A 17,213-nucleotide genomic window follows, 5' to 3' on the forward strand; every position below is an offset into this window, starting at 1 on the left:
AAGATGAAATTTCTGTTCCTCTGTCTAGTGTGAGATGACTTTGCAGTGGAGGATTTGATGGTTTTTGAAGGCTGTCATTGCCCTCCCCTTCGCCTCTCTTCTGCACTGATGGGGAGAAGGGTTGCCCATAGTTTTCACTGGTAGAAGTAATTGATGTGGTATGTGCAGTTTTATAGCCGGTCACAAAGCTCAAAGAAAGCAAATGGGTATGGCAGTATGGCAAGGAGTTTTTTTGGGGTTTGTTTGTTTTGTTTTGTGTGGTTTTTTTTTTTTTTTTTTGGCTGTTTTTTGGTTTTTTTTTAAGTTTAAAAACGGCGTTTAATCCTGTTAGAAATGTGAGGGAAATTTCACAAAATTCAAAGTGTCTGAAGGGGGAGATAAGCCCTTCATGCTGTTCAGCTCTACAGTGTTTATTCCTTTCCCCCTCTATTTTCTTATCACTATCAGAGTGAGGTGGAAAGCTTTTGTCAGAGTTCTCCTTTAAAGAGAGATAGTATTTGAATGTAAACAAGTATGAGCACATGGTGTGACCAAGGGAGCGAGCAGTATCTTCAATTTCTGAATTTTCTGGCACTTGTGAATTGTGTCAGGATCTTAACATGACTCTTAAACTGCCCTGAAAACAGGATGGCTTGTATGGAAATCCACTAGACAAGTGATTCAAAAAACACCTTTTCAGAAAATTACTTCATCATATATGAGATTTCTTTTTAAAACTAACTTTATGGGAGTTCTTGGCAATGATGGTCTCTACATCTGATGGTCTAACTAGCATGAAATAGAGCTGCTGCTCTCATTTATATACATTACGCTATCTGGTTCCTCACTTGTGGTTTGGTAAAAGCATAAATTTTCAAGTTTCCCTCATGGGATTTCTTTGGCTTCTTTCACTTTACCTTTCATTTTCTTCCCTGCTATGTAGAAACACAGGATGATTATTAAATGGCCTTAGGAATTTTGCTGTAAGAGGCAAGAGAACATGCAGCATCATAWTTTTTTATTGCTGTCATCATAGTTTCTTATTACCTTTTCAAGAAAGCACAACAATAATGAGGTGGGGAAGGTCGTAACACATGCAGTTTAGCTGGGAGAATTAAATACAGGTATTTTCTTGATGTAATATTTGTCAGGCAAATCACAGACTATTTCTTATAAATACCTTTGTGCATACACAGTCATCAAGAGCTGTTTGATCCGTGTATCAGTGCAAGACCATAATCCCTGGGTAAAACCCCATGATAGATGTCCATGAGCCTTATCCCAGTTGCAGGGAGGATGCAGCATTTGTCAGAGAAGGGAATGGGATGGCTGGAAAAAGGGGTGACTCAGGAGAGCTCCCCCTCATCCCCCGCCTCCATCAGCACCAACGGGGCATTCCATAGCCCTGGCACACGCACAAAGGGAGCCCAATGGCTTCCATAGAGCACAGCTCACCCTGCTGACATCCTCTCCATGGAGCAGACACAGATCAGCCTCACGCTTGGCCACAGCTTCTCTGGCCCCTTCCCAGCCCCTCACCCACCATCCAGCAAGTGGCCCGAGGCACAACCTCACTCCTTCACTTGGAGACCACTGTGGAGGTTTTTGGTGGGTACCATCACTGTCCATTTTGCCTGGGTCTCTTCAGGATTGCATTTTAGTTAAAAATACTATCTGGCTTTTTATTATGAAAGTGCATATGCCTTTCATCCCTTCTGCTTCTAAGTATTAAGTTATTTAATAATTATTCCAATTATTAAATTATTATGAGCTGTTTGTTATTTTTTCTGTGATATTTTTAAATCCAAGATGGTTTCTGAGGGAGGCAAGTGACCAAAAATATTTATAGGTTGTAATTCAGCTTGCTAGACTCATTTAGTTTAATTAGCTGTARTGTGGGAGTTTAACTCTTGCCATCAGATCAGAAATAAATTAACTACTTTGCATTTTTAAGATTTTTCTTTAAAAAGGTTTCTTTTTCTGGTTTTCTTTTCTATCTTCTTTCTTTCCATAGTAAATATATTATTTATGCTGTTCTTATGCTAAGATTTCATGCCTTTAGTGCTAAATCACCCTCCCCCACCTTCTCTTTCTAGATGGGATCTATAATACACCCCAGAAAAAAATAGGTGCTGACTGTGCTGTGAACAGTGTCCCTTCATTATGAAACAGCCCTTGCAAACTTTCGGAAAATGGACCTACTGTGATAATCAATCTTCTCCCTTGACATACAGCAGTGAATGTAGCTCTGACCACATAAACTGCACTCCCCATGATTCTGGGGCTGTTCACAATGCCAACCATTTATAAGCCAATACATTAATTAATTCCCAAGTCATTCACAAACAGCAACAATCACCTCAAAGTTCAGGGCTAGGAAAGGGCTGGCATTTTTGAAAGGGAGRTCTGTATATAAAAATCTACCACACTCACAATAGGGGAAAAAACCCAGCCCTTGAAACGACTTTCTGCCTTTGGGCTTGGGGTCGCTGCTTTTTTCAGTTCAGCTTGTGGTGGTTTATTTACAATGGGTGCTAATTTCTGATGTTTGACTTCTTCTGTGGGCAGCCTTGCCTGGGCATCCTGCCCCACGTGCAAGGTAGGATTGTCTGTGCTACTGTCTGCAGGACAGGGCAGGAGAAATTTGTATTGCTTTGGAGAGGAGCTCAAGGATCCCAGGAATGCCAGGGAGCTTTGTCAGCTTTGTGACATCCTCTGCCAGATTGCTAGCTGCTTCTCACCTGGATTTCAGTCCTCATAGCCTYCCCTTACAGGGTTTTAGCATCAATCAGTGGAGTTTTATTGTTCAGACATTAATGGAAGTAATTTTAAAAATCTGTCCAGGAGAGGTCTTGCTCTCCCTGCCTGCCATAGTTTTAGGCTTTTAAGTGATTTTTTTTTTTTTAGATGTGATTGAATTGTATACCTTGCTCCCATAGGGTGCAGTTGCCTTTGGCTGCTGTTGGCCATCTCTTCTGCCATCTTCTTCCTCCAACACTGGCCTACATAGCCTGTCCTTGCCTTTGCTTCAGCTCCCCTTCCCTCTGCCCCTCTAACCTTCCCCATCTGTGTCTCAGGATTCCCATCTTTGGTTTTATTTCCTGGGGGTTTCCTGCTGGCCAGGTGAGTTACCTGTTGCCACTCAGCCTTTTCCTCCATAACTCTCATAAATTGCTTTATCTCGTTCCTTGTGTTTTGTGTCATTGGTGTTCAGCCTTGCACAGACTGTAAGGGTGCAAGGATAATAATATTTCACATTGGAAGTCACACTAGAGAATGGCAGAGCYGGACATGGGAACATTTTTTCCCTAGTTGGTCACCCAGTGCTGTGCATCACCATGCTCCATGCCAGTCCCTGCTGGAATCACAGCCAGAGAGGAGCTGCCAGTGTSACTTGGCTGCCCTGAGGAGGTGCATTATGGCACAGGCTCAAAGGACACAATTACAGATGAGCTTCACAGGATGGTGCCTCATCCAGGCCATGGGATTGACAGTGCTCATTCACTAAGAAGCTATTCAGTAGTTTTTCTTCATCATTTTTTAGCAGGGGAGGGAGTAGCTGATCCCTTAATTCCAACATCCTATTCAGATAGTGCACTGAAGACAGAATTATTAATTTCCTCAGAGGKTTTTTTGCTGTCATTCAGCATGACAGTATCCTGAATGCTTTAAAAATATTAATGGGTTTATTTTCATAGTAGAACCATAAGATGGAAGAGCGTTGCTTTCACACTGTAGTTGCGAGCAACAGTAAAGAGTGCAGAATCAAGGTCAAAGTGAACACAAAATTTAGACACATAGTAATTTTTTTTTCCAGTCTACCTTCTGTTTATCAACTTACTTCTATGTCTGCACTTTACAAAGCCCTCTGACTTCCATTTTGGCTGCTGCTGYGCAGGGAATGGTTTTGCCAAGTTCAGAGGGCGTTCTGTGAGCCCTGCCCTGGTAAAGTCCTACAAACTGGTCTGAAGAGATGCACTCAGTCCATAACAGGCAGATGTATTTCCCAGGTCAGATATTTGTCTGCTCTACTTTCTCCTACTGTAATCTTCAGTCTCAGTACCCCCTTTTGTGACAGCCAAGACAGGAACAATGTGAGAAGCTTTAATTCATGCTCAGTGTCTCCCAGCCAGCTGAGGCAGAAATCCTATGGAGAGAGCATGGTAGGTGCTCATGAAAATAGGGATCTCTTGTTCTGCCCAACAGAGTTCAGTCCACTTTTTCTGATACTGTTCAGTCTTCTTTACAGCTATGACCCATGAGCTCCTTGTGCAAATACATTGTTTGCCTGCTCTTTTTCTCCTTTTCTCCATTCCCCCTGTGRTTTCTCATTCTACCCTTCTGACCAGCCAGCGCTCCCGTTTGATGCAATGGTAACTTCAAGAAGTTGTACTCCTGCCACCACTTTTGATAAAAAAAATATTGATATTTAATTTTACAGATACTACTATCTGCTAATATATGGATTAACTGCAATATAAAATAAAGATCCCCTGGTTTTTATGTGGGTTGGTTAGGCACACCACATGACAGAGCTTATCATGGTAATGGTATTTCTGCTGGATTCAGCAAAGAAAGTGCCATAAAAATAAAACACATTGAGATTCATTGAAATCTGTCTGCATCCTGCTTCCAGTGAAGTTATGCRGGGCCAAATTTTCAAACATCATTTTCTAGTTGCACCAACACGACAAGCCCATGCAAAATACAAATATGCACACTTAGGTTCTTACACATGAGGGCAGTGCCCATTCTTGCTGAAATGAGACATTCTGCGAACAGATGTTACAAAATACTTGCACATATTTTGTGGGAGCAACAGTGACATCAATCCTGCTGGAAACATAGCTCCCATTTTTACTTTTCTTTGCTTGGTAGGCCGTTTATCTTGTTTCCTTTGGTGCTGGAAGTCTTCCTCATGCTGTTTTCTGTGTCTGGAAAATCTGCCCACCTTCTGCATGCCAATCACACTTCCTTTTCAAACCTTTTCTTCAAACTTATCCTAATCTCTTTTATGTTGATCTTCTTACTGTCGTTTTCTTTCCAACTCAAGTCTGAATCACCCCTTACAGGGAGTTTTAAGTGTGTGTATTTATTCATAGTCCTTTGTGCAAGCTGTCTCAGTTAGTGCCCCCTTCATTTTGWAGTGAAAAATTAATTTTATGTAGTTGTGCTAACTGAATCCATGCCTTCATCATCACAATGCAAAATTCTTTTCTTTTTAATAGTTCTATTTCTATTTTAAAGTTGAGTTTGTTTAAATGTAGAGATTAAACAGGCTGCTGGGTCAAAGTTAGATGGTAAAAAATCCATGGGAAGAGTACAAGTCTCGTGGTGACCAGACTAGCAGTTTTAGCACTGAGTAATGCACTATTGGCACGGCTTTGCCTTCATCCTCCAGAAAAAATTAAAGACAGTAAATCAGTTTGGAAGGTATGGTTTACTTTGGCCTGCCAACRCTACAAATGTTATTTCTGAAATAGCGATGGTTAATTGCTCAAACTCCTCAGCTGTGCAGACAGCATTGAATGTTTCCATGCAAAAGAGTGAGGGACGGGATCTGGAATGGAGCCTGGAGAGGGAGCTCCTGGAGGAGGCAGGGGAAGGTGGGCACAGCCAGGACAAGGATGGAGCCTGCTGGGGTGTCCCTGGACTCACTGCTGCATGCAGGGAGCCCTTGGGCACTCACAGTGGCTGGGGACTGCCCTGGAGGCGCATTTCTGGCTCTGGGAGCTGACACAGGCGAGGAAGGAYGGGCAACACTACGAGTCATTTTGCAGGTAATTGCTTGCTTGGCCTAAGCCTCTTGTTAACCCTGTTCATAGGAGGCRTGGGTCTTAAAACTGTTGTATCCGYATGTCTTTTTTCTTGTGTATACTATTACTATTATTRTTATATCTCCATATGGCCTTTCATTTCTATGGTTTAAGTTTATGTGCATTTTATTTTTCATTTTCAGTTACTTTTTCTAACATAACGTGAAGTTGCAGACATTTTCAGGCCTTCATTTGTAAAATTATCTCTCATTATCATAATTTACTGCTCTGAATGATTTTTTTGACAGATTTTASTAGCAAGATTCCCTAAGTATTCCTTTTTTTTTTCTTGGATGCAGTTAAGTATATTGTACAAGACAATATGGATGATATTAAGATCCCAGTAGTGTAACATTCAGGAGAGTTTCCAACAGTTGATGTTATCTATCATCTCAGGATATGCATCACTTGGGGATCCTTTTTATTGAAAGAGTGAGAAGAGATGCTTCTCCAGACAGCATTTGTCATGTTGTCCTAGGATTCCTGGGAGCTCCTGCAGGAATCCAGAGGTGGCTGCCGTCTGCTTGTTTTGACGGTTTGCATTAGGATCCAGATCAGACTGCGCCAGAGAAGAAAACCTCCAACAGCTACCATGGCCCTGGCAAGGCACAGGCTGTGCTCCCTGCATGCCTTCTCCAGATGCTGGGCATATGGGCCTGTCCTGAGAGCTCCAGGGTGGTTTGGCATGGCTGGTTTGGCTGAGAAGGCAGTTGGAGGAGAGACTATGGAGASAGACTTATTGTTTTTGCAGATAACAGCCTTGCTGAGTTTGATTGATGGCTGCTGTTTAATCTGCCAGATATAAGCTAAAACTTAGGAAATGGAGCAGAAATATGCAGCTTGGGCAGAGCAGTTGTGTACAGCAGGGAGAAGCACGGCACTGGTTTGGGCAGAGCTTGTGCTCAGCTGCTCCTGCRCACCTCAGGCTCCCTGTGTGAGGTGACCACACCAGCATGTACCAGCCATGCAAAGCCCTGTGCTATGCATGCTCCGGCCATGYGTACCAAGGAATGAGATTTCTTCCCTCCTGTCTCCCCAATCCTTCCCTGTTGCTGTCCCACTGATGCATCACARGCCCTCCATCTGGTCCTGACAGCAAGTACTTCCCAACCGTGCCTCCAAACCAATACCCAAGAGATCTGGATGATCTGCTACCTCTGGCTTTAGCAGGCTRGCTCCATGGCACTCGGCATCATCCCACATCCCTGGCCTTCTCAGTTCCCTCTGCCTGCCTTGGGCTTGCTCCACACTCCCCATATGCTCCCAGCCACTTACTGAGTAGCGATGCAGAGTAAAGAGTGTCATTCCTGGCTCAATGACAAATGCAAAGTGCTCAAAAATGGAAATGGTTGCAGGGGTATGGATTGTCTCTAGTTGGGGTAGTTTGTCCTGTGTAGAAAACTGGCTGCAACTGGAGCACCTTTTTGCTTATATACATTGCATTTTCACTTTGGGGCAATTGTAAAACTCTAGAGTGTGAACAAGGCTGTAGACCGCACACCTTTTTAGCAACAAGCACTGCTGTGCCCCATTGCTTTTTGCCACTGTCTGGAATGCTGATTACCTAGTCTTCATTAAGTCCTTTTGGAGCTAACATTTAGCTAATAAAATTAGGAGAGGGCAGCGTTTTTAACAACAAGCTGAATTTGACACATTTGGTTTTCTGAGAAGGTCGTGAGGATGGTCTAATATTGCTTGTACAASGTATGTACAAGTGTGTTCCAATTTGGGAGAACAGTTGGACATTTTTCTTCCTCTTAGAGGTGTTAATAGACTCAAAGGTGGAARAGGAGGCAAGGGCAGAGTGGAAAAAAGACCTGACAAACTCGAGTGATAGCAAACACAGCAGATTACACTAGAGACAATCTCTTCTCTGCCACTCATATTTTCTTACTCAGCAGAGTGCATCTGGCTCTTCGTTAAGGAGCACTTGTGAGTGATCAATGCACCTGCTGGGAGAAATCTTACAAACACAGGAAAAGCCACAGGTAATATTCTGTCTGGAAAGAGATTGCTGGTGGTGTTTGAGATTTCCCCAAATTCAGTCTCTGGTGARGAGACAGATGAACAGTGWKTCTGTAAAGAAAATTYAAARGTTTTCATTAAAAGAAGAAACACAGACCTGAAAAATGCATGTGTGCTGAGGTGAGTAATGTGTAGCTGATGCAGCAAATGTTTCATGTTTTTTCCTTCCTTCTAGAGTAAATTTATGTTCAAATCATTGTTTTGCACAAGCAGTGGGTGAAATAATGTATTTTGCTGTTTCATATAAATGCACACTTTCATTTGCTTCACAGTGGATGTGCCTGCACCAACCTCCCTAGTTASTATTGACTTTCCAGTTGGCTTCAGAGCAGAAAATCTTCCTGTTGAGGAGCTGGGGATAGAGGGATGGTCTTTGGATTTTAGAAGTGGTCTTTTTGGGTTTAGGTCAAAGACTTCTAACCAAACAGCATCAGAAAGCTGCCCCTGCRGTAGTTGTTTCAAGTGATAGGGARCAAGATACACAAGGCATCTGGKGCATCCCATCTGCACAGGAGAAGTAGAAATTCACCCTGTGGCTGTCAGACCAGTGTGCTTTGGCATGCGCAGTTTCTTCTCAGAGCTTCCATATTTTGTGCCTCATTTGATATCCTTCAGATCAAATTCAAGTTTCCTCAGTAATAGTGTTTTATATTGTGAATGCTAGTGAATCAAATAACCATAACAGGGAACCAGATGTAATTTACAATCAATTTGCCATCTTATGAAAGGGCAATGAAATACTGGTATCCCATCTGAAAATTGTTTATTGAATATAAAGAAGGAGAAACCAGTGGGGATGTATGGTAATTAAACAAGGGCTACCAAAATTGCTCTAAATTCTATAAGAGAGACAATGATACAAACTTCTTTGTTGAACATTCAAACTGTCATGTGGAGTTGAACAGACAGAGTTCCCTTCCAGAGTTCAGAATTTCTTTAGGTTATTTTCAAATTCCTATACAGTGTCATCTTTGCTCTCCGTTTAGTGACTTGGGTTTTTTTATTTATTTTATTTATTTTTTTTTTCTTTTCCTTTTAAAAGAGAATTAGCTCTTACTACAGCAGCATAAAAGCAAGCAGGTTAAGGAGGTATGATATTGAGTGGCTTCTCTTTTTTATTTGCACTGGAAAAATCTTCAGATTCTCAGAACCATTCTCAGCCTAAGTGGAAGGGGGTGCAAATGGTGAGTTTGGTGTAAACTTCTGGTGTTTACTAACACAAGTCAGTCATTTTGCCTGTCCAAGTTAGTGTTTTAATGCTTATGATTATTTTTGGGTTTTTTCCTTTTTTTATTTTTTTTTAATTAGTGTATTTCTGGTTTCTCACTTTCACGTCAGTGCTGAGTGAGGGTAAGGCATCAGGTGTCCACTATTCAATTCAGGACAAGATTGCAAACCTGGGTATCCAGTATCAAAAGCCAGAGCCCTAACCTGTAGAATAACATGTACATTTCCTGTTGGGWTAAAACCCCTGGTAAAATACCTAGGATCAGATTAGAAACACCTCAGCAACATGAGACAAGTATCTTGGTGATATTGAGTCAAATTTGTTTAGAAAGTGTTCTGGGGGTAACTGAGTATCAGCTTTAGTCCCTATAGAGATTTGGTATTTTATTCCACATTGGCTGATTGGCACGCCTTGTTGAATCTCCTGTAGTCCAGTCCTTGTATTTTTGATCCTTTCTTGTTCCTTTTGTGAGTTTCATGCTCCAGGTTCATGGATGTCAGATGTTTATGTCCTTCTTCATTAGCAGATGTGAGGTGACTGCATTTCCCATTCACTTGGATGACTTCTGGGCTTGGAGTTTTGCAGGCTTGCTACCAGGAATTCAGGCTGGAGTCTGCCTAGAGTTACCTTCTCTTTAGTTGAATCCTGAAGGAAAATCCTCTTTCCGAGGAGTCACTCTGTCAGGAACATCCCTGTCAGATGTCAGTTGTGTTGATACAAAACAACTCAATTATCCCAGGCCAAACTAGGGACAGAGTGAAGTTTCAATCCAAAGCCATTGTTGACGAGCAACAGAAAAACATTTTTTGTAGTTATCGTTTTTGCAGCTATCATTTGGATGGATCCTGGACTTACTCAGGTGAAGAGTGCTTTTAAAGTATCACTAGCTGGAAAKCCAAGCAGGTTGTCCTCTGCCAGACAGCCCTATATGGCAAAAGCAGGTGTCCACAGTCAAAACACACACCCTGTGGTAGACTATTAGGAAAGCCAAAAACAATAATGCACAATGTTGGGCCACAGCAGTGCCAGAAACTAGATATGTCCCAAAATGTGACCATTGTGCTGTTTTAGAGGATGTATTTTACAGGACAGAAGTCAGATATTCTTTTCATCTAAGGGCTGATTTTTTTAAAAAAATTCTTTTTTTTACCTTCAAGGACGGCAAGAAGCTCTTAGGAACAGAAGAGAATTCCCACTGTTCCCAGGAACCAGACTCTTTTTAAGTAACAGGCACTTGAAAAGAAGCCTTGGGAACTGAAAGAGCCTGGTTTGTGGGTGTTTCTTTGCTCCCTTCACACATTGAAGGGTCAGGGTCACACATCAATGCAAGCTATCCCTGCCTATTTCAGTTGCATCTTATTTGGGGATTGCAAGGCTTTACTGCCAGTTTTAAGGAGCACCAGCAACCGGGCACAGTGTGCCCCTTAATCTGTCATTTGTCGTGTCCCCAGTTTGCCCTGGCTTTTGCAGATGTGTGAATCCAAGGGTGAAATGGACTGGCAGTGGCTTATATCACAGCTTCCACTTTTCTTCTCTTGATRCACAGCTCTGGGCACTGCTCCTGTGGACTGTGGTCCACCCTGATCCTCCTTTTCCTGGCAAGCTTTGGTCTTTCTCTCCAACCTCCWACTATGTTGTGGGAAGCTCGAGACAGCAAAACCAGGCACTGTTATTAACTCCAACCATTGTTCATTAAAAGGAAAAAAACACACAGAAGTGCACACAAAGGGAGACTTTCATCTCCATCCTTTGCCCATCCCTGGGGCTTTGTTCACCAATCAAACTTGACCCCTGGCAAGACATCAAGGGTGATAAATTTGAAATTCCAGTCAGCAAAGTGCATCTACACCCCTTACCTCCTAAGGAGAGAAAGCTTCTTGCATGTTGTGGCATCAGTCACTGCCCCTGTCCCTACATTCACTCTGCATTATGCAAAGTAATGGCAATGGGACCCTTGCTCAGCTGAGATAAAGAAGTGTTTTCACATGGCCTGGTTTGACATGAATCAATCTTTCACTGTGCAGCATCTGCACRGCGATTTCCAGTGCTGTCAGCCCTCGCTTGTTGTGTTGAACTAGAGAGAGACAGGTCTTTGCCAATGGCCTCTGCCSGTTTCAGTTGTGTCTTTTTTGAGGTTATGCATTAGCAGTGCCACACTTGGCACCAACTGGTGGAACTTGCCCTTTCAGTGTGGAAGAGGGGCTGGTGATGACTGTTCACTTTCAACAGACAAGCTGTGCTTAAAGACCTGCTCTATTCAGTGTTGTTTGAGAGCCCTGAGCTTCTCATCCTCCTATGGGCATGTCCTATGGGCAGCAAATCATGCAAATCATGAAGGCTGGCCTTTGAAGGATGAGAGGGAAGAAGGACWATTAGTCCCAGCACTGAAAAAATGTTGGTTATCCATTTGCAGGATCTGCAAATTCCAGTGACCAAGGCCAAGAGCCACATCTGTGAGGCTTTGTTGCATTCACAGGCGCTAAGCAGCATGCAAGAGTCAGGCACTAGGTGCTTTTTGGCTGCCTGGGTTCTYATGGAGGTGACTATCCTTGGTTTCTCTCCACGTAACTTAGCAGCACAATGGCTTTGCTAATCTCCATGGGTCCAGTGCCAACAAGGAGGCATTTCTCTGCTCTCCCCCAAGCTGCACTGATGGGGAAGCCTGGGTGGCCACACATCTTATGGGCTCTGTAGACACTCATGGCTGGTTTGMCACTGCTACCTTTAAGAAGGGTAGTGGAGGCCCTCTGTAAAAATTTGCTTCATCACCAGCAAAGAAGAAAGTGAAGCTGATAGGTACATGGGTTATGGCTTTCATGCAATGGGTAAATCCAGTGAAAGTGATATTTAATGATGCTGTTTAACCYTTCATCTGCTGGTGCTGTGGGCAGTGCACGGCTCTCCTCTGCATCCTCTCAACAGTGGCTACTTCAGGGGCCCTGAGGGCACCGTGTCTGTGACTGCCCCTGCCCAGGCTCCCCGAGCTCCCTACACCCTGCTGCAGTGCCTGTGGGCCCAGGAAGTGGTGACAGGCATGGGTGTGTTCTTTGGAGACACTGTGCCTGGGGTGGCCCAGGCTGTTGTGTGGCACTGCCTGCCAATGGTGAGAGGGGAAGGGAGATGAGTGGCAGCCCTGGGACATGCTGGTAGTTGGCAAGTGGCATCCCAGCAGTGGCTGGGGACTTTTCCCAGGGCTGAGGTGACAGTGAAGGAGGGAAAGGACGCAAGCAGCAGTGCTGTCCAGGGGCTCTGTARCTTCCCCATGGCTCAGGACATCCTCGCTGCTGAACCAATGTGCCCCAGTGAGCTCTGCGAAGGCTGGCGGGCATGTGCAGCCATTTCCCTGCTGCGTGGTTGGCGATGAGTGGTCCCACGTGGTTTAGATTTAGTGAGAATCCCCTTTTTGTGTTCAGAAGGCCTTGTTTTCAGTCCCCAAGTGCCTCGCAAAATGAATTGTTGTTTTCTGGCCAGCCTGACTAGGAAACACGATTCATGCARTTGCTGGGAACTGGCAGAAGCATCCTGGTTTTCAGAGTGTAAATTATGAAAATGCATTCTTATTCTCATGGATTTTCCTTGAGAAAAAGCCAGCAGTGGGAGTGTGTTAGAGTGGTAAAATACAATTCATGACAACAATCCCACTGAGAGGAGTATTTTTTTTCAGTTTGGTTGCTTCTAATTGTGGTAAGGAGCAAACACATTCCTCTCTAATTTCCATTGGCAAAGTCTCCAGGACTCTGCAAATGCCAATGCGTGTGCTGTGGTTGGTTTTGCATTTCCTCCTCTCTTCTTCCCCTCCTCCCCCACTTTCTTCATCTTACTGGTATTACGCCCAATCCCTCCGCAAATACCTCTTCCACAGGCAATGCAAGCGTTCTCCTTCTTGKTTTTTTTTTTCCTTCAAAACTCGTCTCTATCTCTTTTGGCCAGCTGCAGCCTTCCTAGAGAATCTTCTATCTGACAAAAGAAGATACCTTTGATAGTCAGGCATGACTGTAAAGTTGAAACACATGCTTGGTTCWGATACTGATGAACTTTCATTTATCTCAATTCATTAGCAATTTTTAAACCCACGGTTAGTGGAAGACAGTCTGTAAAATAATTGGAAGTAAATGCTGAAGGAGAAATACTGGGGAGAGGAAAGAAGGGAAGCGGCTTACAGCAGGAGTCTAAGCCAGTCTTTCATCTTCAGGCCAGTTCGGTTTTGAACCCTGATGGGAAAGGTCATGAATTTTAAAATGTGTCTCRCAGCAGACAGCTCTAATCATAAAGCTAACACTATCTGCAGTGCATGTCTGACCATGTGAGACTCGTGGCTGACTGAAGAGGGAGACTGACTTCCAAGAGCAGGATGCTCCTTGGAGCAGGAGAGCGTGGGATAAGCAGAAGCGATGCTGTATCTGTCAGTGCTGGCATGAAGTACCCCGCTCTCAGAGGGAACCACGCTGTTCCCAGCAGGGTCTCAGCAGGGCTCGCTGCAGCAGAAGTACTAGATAGCGCATTCTTTGCCTCTGACAGCTCCTCCAGGATCCACAGTTTCCTCTTCCTGCCTGTTAYTTAGGAAGTGTAATATTTTACTGCTTTAGCTCGCAACCCTCATTGCTGGCTTTAACAAAATTTCCAAACTTGTGCTCCAAAGCCTGCAGAAGCTGGAGCTCTTGCTGTGGCTGCTCTTGGGAATTGTCTTTTTGCCATTTGCCAGGCTGTGCTTGAAATCAAGGGAAGGCTAATGGTCTAGCAGCACCTCACAATGACTCAGACAAARGAGTTGTGATAGGTGCCTATATCTCAGTCTTAATTGTGTTCTTAACTGGGTGCTGCTGAGGCTCAGAYAGTTATTTGCAGGATGTGAGAAAGCCCTTGGCTCTCTCTCTAACTTCATGTGCATTTTCCAGAATTCTTCCACTGTGCATCTATCACATCTTGGGCTCTGCTCTTCCTWGCACATATGGAAGCATGGTCCGCTGGTGTTAATCACCACGTGGTGTCTAGACATGCTGAAAACACTTAAGCAACTGTGACATCTGTTTGGTTGGCCTATGTTGTTGGGAAACTTGACCTTATTTACCAACAGTTTTCAAAACCAGGTTTCAACCATGAYGTGATAATAAATGTGAAGCATCTTCACACACTGTGACCGCATCTTTGCGGCCAACAGCCTCCCTGAGGAGAGGTGGGCTCACTCTGAAAGGTTAGAACTTGGGACATATGGGTTCAATTTTTAGGTCTGGCACACACTTCACATCTGACCTCTGTGAAGTTGTATGCTTTCTTTTGTGTCTGGAATAAAATRGCAATGGTAATACTTGGGGTCAGGGATTCAGATTGTGGCATCTAATTTGATCGTTACCTAAAAAGGTCCCCATAATCTAAAGGCAGCTCAATGCCCTATTATATGGAGGTAGTGTGGTTTGAACAAAAGCAGGAGCCAAGATAGAATTTCTCTTAATTCTGCAGAAGCAAACTCCAAATCAGGAGTTWCTTTTGGTGTGTCATATTGCAATTACTAGGTTTTTGCAGTGCATGATGTGAAGCAGGATTTTCAAGAGCATCTGGTTCTTGGCTGCTTAGTGTTTACATAGCTTCTGAAAATGGAATTTAGGGCTCTCACAGAGGATCTTTGCTAGATTGAGCTGTTTATAACATTATCTCTTCTCGCACCTCTGCCAAAAGTTAMTGCCTCCTAACAGAGGCACAGAGCAAGAAGAGAGCACAGTGATGGACAGTGTCCCACTGTGAGCCTGGTGGGGACAGCATCATGCTCTTCCTGTTCACAAAGCCCCCAGCAGTTTGGTGTCACTATGGAGAAAAACTGGAGATTTGCTCAGGCGTTGCCCCTTAGCCGCTCCTGCTCCATGTTTGGCAGTGTTGTGAGAGTGCTTCTGCTGTGTTTGGGGAGAGGAGAGCTCTTCCACAGCTCACTGTGAAAGGACTGGGCATCAGGAGCCAAGGAATCACCAGGGAGGATTAGGAAAGCCTTGGTGGTATTCTGGTGTAACACAAGGAAAAAGTTCTGGGGATGCTCTAAGTGGAGCTAACCCTGATGCCCACAAACAAGGCTTATTTACCTCTCCATTTCCCTTGCTGAGCTGCAAGTGAGTTTCCAAGAAGCTCTCGGCTCTGAGGCAGCTACCACAGGCATAAGCAGCTCTGCTTGAGTGGCATCTGACTTGTGATTTCTGTGACCGTATCTTTTACAGCAGTGTCTCCAGAAACACAGAAGTACAACAAATAAGCTTTTTCTGTTGTGTTTCAGCCTCTCCTCTCCCCCTTCCCCGGCTTATCACTGGTGGAAGCGGGTGTAAAGTCCTTTGAACGAGGACATCAAAGGACAACTGCATCTCTGTTCTTAACCCAGGCTTATAAAGAGATTGTGATAAAGGCCAACAATACATGTCAGTGTTGCCCAGTTATTGTTCTGGGCTTTGTAGTTTTATTAGGAAATAATTTCTCACCCTGTGTGGCTCCTGGTGAGTTTTGTTTTCTGTGCTGCTGGATTGATCTGCCCAGTGAAAGACCTGCCACAGAACTGAGAGTTTTGCCAGCTGTGAGTTAAGAGGGAGACATGATTGAAAAAGTTCAAGCTCTGCTTCCTAGCAGCCAATTTGCCATCTGTCTCACTCTCCCTCAYGCCCCTTTTATAGCAAAAATGCAAACAATTTGTTTGACCTCTGCTGAATCTGTATGACTCTGGGCTTTTAAAGTGTTGCTCCAGCAAATAAAACCCAAACATGACAGCAGCAACAACCCCGAATTCAAAACCAATAAACCTAGGTAAAAGCAAGGCCTGTTGCCAGAGATTGTAAGAAGGTATCAAAGGCTTGCTTCTTCATTAATGCATCCCTCCTTCCCTTTTCCCTTTGCTCCACCTCAGGGAAAAACTACAGATGAAGTCAGATCCTATCTGCYGCAGCATGTGGCTGAAAAATTGCCCCTTATCCAGCATAACAGAGAGAGCGAAGCCCTCAAATGAAATGCTCAGAGGCAGGATGCTGTGGATAGGTAAATGCCAGCCCCCCTCCACTTCCATGTCCTGGCAGCACGGACCCTCTCTGCCCTTGCAGCAGCTGGGCTGCTCCTGAGGCACCGCTGTGAGCTGGTCCACCACAATGAGGTGGTTCTCAGTGGAGCCAGTGAGTTCTGATGGGGGCTACAGCTGATGGGARGAGCTGGGGACAGAGAGGAGTGGGATCTCTCTGGTGATGGTGGTGAGCCCAGCCTGGCTCAGCTGCTTGTGGAAACACAGGCRGGTGTTGTGTTGCAACAGCATTGCACAAGCGGTGCGAGCGCTGGCACCAGTCATGGATCTGTCCGGCTCCCACAGAGCCTTCTTCCCAGAAGCGTTTCTGGTGCTGGTATAAACTGGTGTGGCCCCAGCCAATTCATCACTTTTCTAGTGGACTGTGAAATGTTCTTGAAAACTGGTCTGTGTTTCAGGGCTTTGTCTTGTTCATACTGACCCCAATGGAAGTCCAGGCTGGTAAATGACTCAYTACCCCTCATCCTCAAATAGGTACCTTCAGTTCACATTATTGAGCAACTGTTAGGATTTAAAAAAATCATACTTCAGCTTTCAGGCTTCAAACAAAACCTATGAAGTYCCCATTCCAGCCTGCTGAAGCAGCCTTTGTTTTGCTAGCAAAWCTCTGTAGAAAGAGATGAGAACTARTAAGAAAATCGCCKCAGTGCTCATGTGTTTTGCTGAGGTTGGAGGAGGGCAGTGTGCCATTCTTGCATGAAGCATTTTGCCTGTTGGTGTATCTTAAGTAGCTTGAAATAAGAAAAGAAAGCTTTTATTGAGTTTACTGAAAACACAAAAATGTTACATCATTGGGGATCATCCTGGACAAACAATGGGGTGACAGGGACCTGGTGGAGGAAGGGGGAAGAAAAGGATTTAGTGTGGAAAATGAAGCTCACATCCAAAGATGGACTTAACCTGATAAGAAGTCAGAAACATGAGCCGAGATCTAATTTCAGGACAATTTTGACTCCTCCTTTTAGGGATGTGGGAGTGATTTCATACCTGACTTGGATACTTGGAAAAACCCTTTCTAAAAAAAACACCTTAAGGGGGCTTTCCATTGCCAAAGAAGTAGCYTGATTTTTGCAAGCTGATATTCTTTCCCACCATGTACTTTGACTTAACAATTTTCAGATTAAGT

Source organism: Malurus melanocephalus, unplaced genomic scaffold (genome assembly GCF_030028575.1).
Source record: "Malurus melanocephalus ecotype Western Australia unplaced genomic scaffold, MMel_1.1 scaffold_51, whole genome shotgun sequence".
Classification (NCBI taxonomy): Eukaryota; Metazoa; Chordata; class Aves; order Passeriformes; family Maluridae; genus Malurus; species Malurus melanocephalus.